Genomic DNA, 8,661 nt, shown 5'->3' on the forward strand with positions numbered 1-8,661 from the left:
TTTTGTTTGGAGCTTGTAACAGTGGTTTACAAGGTTGAGCTCGTGTTAGATTACCTAGGTCGGTTCAGAATAGGCACTATTTGAATTTGCGTATTCCACCTTAGACCACATTGCTACTTAGGATCACGCTCGATCGAAAAAAACTCATAATTGATAATGCAAACCATATAGTTATTTAACTGATTTTCTTGCTAACCAAATATTTAAAATAAATACAAATTCATTTACTTTCTTAAATGTTTATTTTTATGTAAATATGTATTCAAATTACAAATTTGAATATTTTATTGCAATATAATTTTATGCAAAACTCATAACAATAAATTTGTACATTAAATTTATTATTTTAAAAGCCTATAAATAGCTGTAATCCATAGTAAGTCGCACATTCCAATAATGTGGGCGCCAACATTGACTATTGCTTGTCTGTTTATATTGTTTGTTGGAGAAGGAGCCTTGGTAACTATAATTATAAAATTATATAAATAATCCGTAATAATAATATTATTGGCGGCCTCCGTGGTGCAGTGGTTGAGCGTTAGGCTCACGATCCGGGTTCAAATCCCGGTGGGGAAATATCACAAAAATTACTTTGTGATCCCTAGTTTGGTCAGGACATTACAAACTGATCACTTGAATGTCCGAAAGTAAGTTGAACCATTCGGAAGGCAAGTTAAGCCGTCGATCCCGGTTACTACTTACTGATATAAGTAAGTAGTCGTTACATGAGTCATGTCAGGGGCCTTTGGAGGCTCAATAGTAACCCTGACACCAGGGTTGATGAGGTTGGTAATTCACCTCGTAACGATAGAAGACTAGCAATATTGTGGGGCCTTTTATTTAAAAAAAAACTGATGACCCATCACTGATTGAATTTGGTTTTCCTGGTGACCCTCGGTTCCCAGCAAGGGTCCAGGATAACACTAGCTCGTGTTTCCGTCGAGAAATACGTATGAGGGGACACCATCATCATTTTTTTTAAATAATTATACTTATTGTTTATCATTTGCAGGGACGGGATAATCATCATGGTAGCCAAATATCCAGGCGGCATTCTAATGTAAATATATTTATTTACTTATTTAGTAGTTTTTTTTTTTTTATCTAAGAAAACAAAACTTCGTTTAATTCGCGCGGGTTATTCAATCATTTTAAAATTTAAGTACAGTTGTCAATCATCCGTCCTTTTCCTTTTCGGTGAATTACAAAATGACAGGTATAACTTAAAATAAATTTAAGAGGAGTGTGCAGGAATCAGGGCCAATGTTATTTAATAAATAAACTTATTTTTAGATGCGGTCGAATAATTACGTCGATCATGTGAACAGACACAGTGTAAGTCAATTTTATTATTAGTTAATCCTCCGTCCGCTCGACATGTCAAAATCAACTTAACATTCCCTTCTACGTAACGACCTCATTTCTACGGCATTAATTCTACTTTCATGCTTATAAATAAACAAGAAACTGTTTTAGAATAATAAATACTTATATTAGGGTTCCGAACATACATAACATTTATAACCACATAACATAAATGGACTATCGAAAATCTTTCGGAAATCTTTATTTAAACATCTCATGCAAAAGATCTCTTAGCTGTAAGTTAACTTTAAGTATCTTAAACATAATAACATTAAGCGAACTCCACTCTCACAGACAAACCGAGGAATTGGTTTTGTGGGGTTTTTATTGTACCCATATTTTCTGTATTCCTCATGAAAAATAAACATTTTACTTACTTACTTACTTACTTATATACGTCCCACTTCTGGAGACAGAGCATACTCCACCACGCTGCTCCACTGCGGGTTGGTGGAGGTGTTTTTTACGGCTAATAGCCGGGACCAACGGCTTAACGTACCCTCCGAAGTACGGAATCATCTTACTTTCTCGGACAATCAGGTGATTCAACCAAACAAAGGACAGTCTCACAGGTTTTGACAATGTCCTCATCAGGTTTCGAACCTGAACCTCCAGATAGTGAGCCTAACGCTCTAACCACTCAACCACGCATGCTGTTACATTATACTTATTGTTTATTATTTGCAGAGACGTGATTATTATCATGACAGCCGAATATCCAGACAGCATTCTAATGTAACTTAACTATACTTATTTATTAGATAAATGCACATAGGAAACAATGTATGAAAGCAAAAATTACTATTACTATAGGATTTTTGTTCTTATAGCACTCACCAGTGCTTTAACTATTTTTTTTAGCCTGACTTATTGTAGATTTGCCGCAGATGGCATTACATGACACCTTAGCTATTTTTAAAGATTTCTTTCTAGAAAATATTTCTTCTATGCTGTTCTGGGAGCAAATAAAAAACATAGAACACGTTCAGCTGCTTGTCTTCCCGGGCATGTCGTAAAAACCGACAGAGGGATTGCGTCCTCTAACATGATGGACTAATGTTATGGGCGATAGGCTGATCCCTTATCACCATAAGGTTCATCATATCCATCTTAGGACTTCGTATCAACAGTGGCTGCAAGTTGTCTTTGATTACTTGTGGCTCTGCCCACCCCATTTGGGATTACGGGCGTGAGTTTATGTATGTATGTATGTAAAATATTTTTGTTAACAAATTTACACTATAATACATAATTGTATGAAGTTTAGTATATTTTTACTCAATTACGGCGAAGCAAAAAATAATGTGTTTGACCGCTATGTATGTATGTAGTGCGTCTGTTCCCTCCTAACTTCTATATCCCTAATCAGAATTAAACAATTGAGGTGTCACTAGAAGCGAGTTGATTGTCTGCGTGTTATTAGGCTATTTGACGTCTTGTAAATAAAATTAATGCCCTCTAGAGGACATAAACTGAGGACGAAAAAAAAATGTTTAGATTCGGCCGTGTGATTCTCTCATTCATTTTAAAATTAACAGTTGTCAATCATCCGTCCTTCTCCTTTTCAGCGGATAAGAAAATGACAGATAAAACTTAAAATAAAATTAAGTGTTTGCAGTAATCAGGGTCAATGTTATATAATAAATAAATTCAATTTTTAGATGCGATCGAATGATCGTTTCTCTCGTGTGAATAAAGAAAATGTAAGTATATTATCATATACACTTAATATTATAATAAATAATACACTTTAAAAGCTGGATTAGAAAAATAGAGCTACCCATGGATAAGAAAAAAAGAGGATGGAAAGCCCCTAACGCGCATTTTGTATGAGAACCGCTGTCGCCGGTTCAACCCCACTCACTTTTACTGCTACTTCTTTTTTTAGTGACTTGACGTTCCTTTCGTGAAATTGCCAATACAAGTAACTATCACTAGGAAAATAGTACGATTCCCCGCTTGTATTAATACAAAGTGACCGATTACATATTGCACCCTCGTTGATAATCGGTCACTTTCTACACTTGTGTAACAAAGAACTATTACAATGTAATAAATATATTTTATTTCAGCATCATCTTCGGGTACGCAGCTTAATATTAAAATAATACCAAATGATGCAGCTGTTACTATGTTTGTGTGCGTGTGTGTGTGTATTCGTGCGTACGTTGCGTGCCTACGGATGAGATTGTGGCTGTACGTGCGTACTATGCTTATGTATGTATACGTATATGTATCGGACTATACAGGACTTTGATGGGTGATTGAGGCTATGATTCTGAGTTGATATCGAGTGGAATTTTCCGTCGCAAAGTATAGAATTGAAAATAATTTAAAAAAGCTAAAAAAATAACATAAATTTTGCGAAAAAAAAATCACTTGACATAAACTCAGAATCATGGTCTGAATCATCCCCCTGAGTATTCGTTACGATGTCATTAGCACCCTGTATAGTTGAAGTCGTGTGACTACACACCGCGTTTCGACCCGTCGGTGGGCTTAAATCGTCTTCAGTAGACGGACGACGCCTATGTTGCGTGTCTACCGACCTACCTATATGTATAAAGGTACGAATGTGCATGTGTATGCTTTGGGTAGTGTTACTAAATTATTGCGTAGACTATAATAAGTAATTATAGCATTTTTCCATTGAACAGTCTTTTCACAACAACGACCGCAGCGGCGGAGGGGTACGTAGCTTGAAATCAATAATAATGTCTATTTAGATATTTATTTTATACTTTAAAAAATTTTAAACATTTATTTCAGGTTACGGAGCTTCATACAATAAACTCCTCAATTATACCTACATATTAATATAAAAAGTAATGGCCCCGATTCTTGCAGACACCTAATTTTATTTTAAGTTACACCCATCATTTTCTTATCCGCCCAAAAGGAAAGAAACGAGTGATTGTCAACAAGTTAATTTTAAAATGAATGGATAACCCGTGCGAATAAAACAGGCATCTCGCTAGTATGCAATCCGTTTGACGTGCTATCTACTGAACTCTGTTGGGTTATTGGCCGATGTCAAATTTTTAGACGGTTGTTTTAGATTTCTGCTTAAAATTGACGTGTATTCCATAAATTTTATGCCTGTCGATTACCCGTCCCTTTCTTTATCAACGGATAAGAAAATGACAGGTATAACTTAAAATAAACTTAGATGGCGTCTGCAGGAATTAGCACCAATTTTTGCCTAAAATTGACGTGTGCTCCATAAATTTAAAACTAGAGTTCTTTAAGTAATGACTTAAGAAGTTTTAAAACAAATTATAAAAATAATACTGCATTTTTCCTATTTCAGCATCTTATCCGGGTACGTAGCTTTAACATGAAGCTCACGACTATATCCCAATTGGGGTAATCAGAGGTACATCCATCGCAAGATGAACTAAGTACCCACACCTCACCAAGCTAACACGTAGTAAATGAGAAAGATACTACTGTGTTTTTTATGTGTGTGTGTGTGTGTCAATTCGTTCGTGTGTGCGGAGGAGACTGTGGTTGTACGTGCGTACTATCTTTATGTGTGTATCGGACCATATAGTCGGTCGAAACGCGGCTTCAATCGTCTTCAGTAGACGGACAATATAAAATCTATGAAGGGTTTTTTATAAACTTCTGCTTAAAATTGACGTGTGCTCCATAAACTTCATTCAATAAATGACAGGTATAACTTAAAATAAAATTAGTTAGTGTGTACTGGATCAGCACCAAATGAAAACCACTACGGCGGAATTAAGCCCAAAAACTAAAAAATAGAGTTCTTTAAGTAATTAATTAAGTAAATTTTAAACAAATCATAAAAATAATCCCGCATTTTTCGTATTTCAGCATCATCTCCGGGTACGTAGCTTTAACATGAAGCTCAATTGCCCAATTGGGGTAGTCATAGGTGCATCAATCGCAAGAACTAAGTACCCACACCTCACCGAGCTAACACGTAGTAAATGACATAGATGCTACCGTGTTTATGTGTGTCAGAGGGTGTTTGTGCTTGCGTGCGTGTGTGTTTATGTGTGTGTGTGTGTGTGTGTGTGTGTGTGTGGGGAGGGTGGGGGGGTGCAAGCTTTAACTCACGATTGTTATCGACATAGACAGCACACCTTTTCTTGCGTTAATTTAATAATAATAATAATAAGATATGAACTTTTTTTACAGATCAAACAAGAAAGACATCATGCTAAGGACAAAAGAGATAAAAGTGTAAAACAAAAATTACTGAGATCGGTTCCTTTAATGTACAATTTCGGATAAAGAAGGAATTAATCAAAACGCCTTGCGTTTCATGGGCGTACGCGCGGGTTCCATTCCGCCGTTTTTTTTTTTTATAAATTTCCGATATTTTATTTTATGCTCACTCTAAACCGCCCTTGGTGTGACTTAAGTTGTCAGGACAGGGCGAGGGTAGGTAATAATTGTAATTTACGGTGAATTACGGTTCATTACGGTTAATTTACGGTGAATGCTGTGTACGCATGTAATTGGCAAGCATATATACCAAGTATTTCTTTCTATTTATAATGTTGTCTGTAAAAGTTTAATATGTATTGCTGTATGTGTACCTAAATAAATAAGTAATTATCTACAGAATACGGATGACAACATTAATCATAATCATTATTACCCTAAACTCAAAAAGATCTCAGACTCTTTTGTCTTTTTGGAAATATCCAGTTATGTATGTCGCCAAATTACTTAAGTTTTATCTGGATATTTGCAAAAAGATCTAGGACTTTTTGCGTTAACGATAATGATATTACTTCCGGTGTGCGAAGTCCTACCTAGAGATGTCACACTGTGGGCACGTCACACTTTGAGCGTGTCTTCGGCAGTGTGGCGTCTCTCCTACATTTCAGTACATTAGATCTACTAGCACCGCTTTCGTCACGTTCGCATCCTGTCACGCTGATAATGTGACGAGAGCATAATACATTAGGCCAAACGTTACGTACGCCCATGTTCTCATTTATAAATCTATCTTTGTTTGTTTTCCCTTGAGTGCTAAATAAATTTCAACAAAAAACATTTGTTTTATTTGTTTTCTTACTTGTTACCTACAAACTTGTCAATCAATCTATAAGACAAGTTATTCAAAATAAATGATTTTTTTTTATCTAAAATGGTTATAAGGTTGTGTATATGTAACCTAACCTCAGTGTATACGTGGGTTGCCCAACCAATTAGCCCCGCTGGGCTGTGTTCATAGAAGCTACGCTGAGTGAAACTAGGTAAATCGTGTCATTATCGTGTGGATTGTAAAGTGGAATACCCAGCTCATCAACCCTGATGTCAGGATTATTACCTTCTGGGCGAGCTCGTTCCATCTTAAGTCTCGTCAATACCTTCAGGCAAGTCTAGGGCCAAGAGCAAACCCATCAAAGGTAAAAAAAATCATAGATTTGCTGCAAATACGAATAGCATTAACTACCTGGCCGTATAAATGGAGAGCGCTGAGAGCTCTCACACAGCAAATATTAAGACAACAGGCCTGAAGGTGCCCAGTGAAACGCAACCCTCGGCTCTGGGCGTCTTTGAGAAGACACTAGTGGATCAATAGCAATAATCGCTGTATAAGGGAATAAGCGACATTGTTTTATACTATGTACTGATGACGCGTTGGATTATTATTTGAATGCATTTGATAAAGAGTTATGTAACTTTTTCATGCTAATTATGGAATAACATAATATTGTCTAAGCTGCCCCTGCGATTGTAGCCACTTTTTGTCCGTAAGCTGTTAAGGAGTAAAATAGCGCGCAGACTGTCTACCTCTCTCGCTCGCACGGGGTAAAGCGGCAAACGTAAACAAATTATACGACCCAAACATACATTAAATCTCATAAAGTCAAATTCAGTGGTTTAGAGCCCAAGCTGGGATTTGAACCCGTGACTCGACGATTAAGTCACGCGTTTCCCGAACAGAGCTATCATAGATTTATTATTAATTACTTTAATAAAACATACCTACGTAAATGGTAATATGAATTTTAAAATCATTTCTTTTGACTGAAAACTTGATTATTATATTTATGATTATGTTTCAGTTCTCTCTCTCACTTTATTTAAGAGCTGCGCTCTTGTCGGTGGAGTAATCGCCATTCCTCTCTTCTCTCCGCCAAATGCTTCACCTCCTGATACGATACGATCTGCACCTCCTTTTTTCTTTTTTTTCGTTTCTTATGTTTATAAGTACGTACCTGCCTGTACAATACCTACCTACCTATATAATTAGTCATGTCTAGTGATGTGCCGTTTCTGGGAATGTTCCCAAAGTTCCTGTTGTAAAATCTCTTTAATAGGAAGGGAATTTGCTTCTTTTCTTTTTCACAATGTCTGGTTGTGACATTAAACCCACCCGGACCTACGAGCGGCATAAAAGGCGCAACGCGTCTGCGCGCCTTTACAATGTTACAGCAACGGGTTTGCGCGCCGCTACGAGGATACTGCGACGTTCTCGGCGGAACAGCTGACAACGCCCTTTTTCTATTATTCTCTTAGAACAAATAATTACCAGTTTTTACAGTCCACTGTTCGTTTTATTACGACACCAGAGTAGATAATCCTTCCAAGTGTAAGGGCTCTAGTTTCCAATACAATGTCCTTTCTTGTACTCAATACTCAATTATTTATTGATTTCCATGTAGTACAGAGTGTTACATAGGAATAGGAACTAAAACATGGACCCAGTAGGGCACAGCAATGTTGAAGGGAAGAGATATAATGGCCCCGATTCCTGCAGACACCTCCTAATTTTACTTTAAGTTATATCTGTCATTTTCTTATGCGCCGAAAAGGAAAGGAACGGATGATTGACAGTTCTTAATTTTAGCAAGAATGAGTAAATGAATGAATAACCCGGGCGAATCAAAAAGGTATCTCGTTGGTATGCAAACCGTTGTGCTGTCAACATAATTATGTCGGGTTATTGGCCAATGTAAAATTTTTAGACGGTTATTTTAGATTAAATTTGTGCTTAAAATTGACGTGTGTTCCATAAATTTTATTCTTGTCGATTACCCGTCCGTCCCTTTCCTTTTCGGCGGATAAAAAAATGACAGATATAACTTAAAATAAAATTAGATGGTGTTTACAGGAATTAGCACCAATGTGAAAATCATGTAAAAATTCGTTCTGGGCTTATCTGCCTAAAAGTTAGGTACGTGTGTTTATTAAATAAATAAACAAAGCTCTTTATACATAAGTTTTGCGGTTTTTTACTGTTGGCAACATTGCTGGGAACGGTAGGTACATCAAGCAAGACAAATTAAAACATTCAAAACGTGATTG

The 8,661-nt window shown here is 36.5% G+C and overlaps 1 long non-coding RNA gene across 1 annotated transcript; it reads left to right on the forward strand.

Annotated features, from left to right (window-relative positions):
- The first annotated feature begins 1,285 nt into the window (after positions 1-1,285).
- LOC126378247 (uncharacterized) lies at positions 1,286-5,600 on the forward strand. Its single transcript, XR_007568062.1, has 4 exons — positions 1,286-1,335; positions 2,053-2,100; positions 3,027-3,068; positions 5,533-5,600. It is a non-coding gene; the product is annotated as an uncharacterized LOC126378247 (long non-coding RNA).
- The last annotated feature ends 3,061 nt before the right edge of the window (positions 5,601-8,661 follow it).

The sequence above is a fragment of the Pectinophora gossypiella genome, chromosome 25 (genome assembly GCF_024362695.1).
Source record: "Pectinophora gossypiella chromosome 25, ilPecGoss1.1, whole genome shotgun sequence".
Classification (NCBI taxonomy): Eukaryota; Metazoa; Arthropoda; class Insecta; order Lepidoptera; family Gelechiidae; genus Pectinophora; species Pectinophora gossypiella.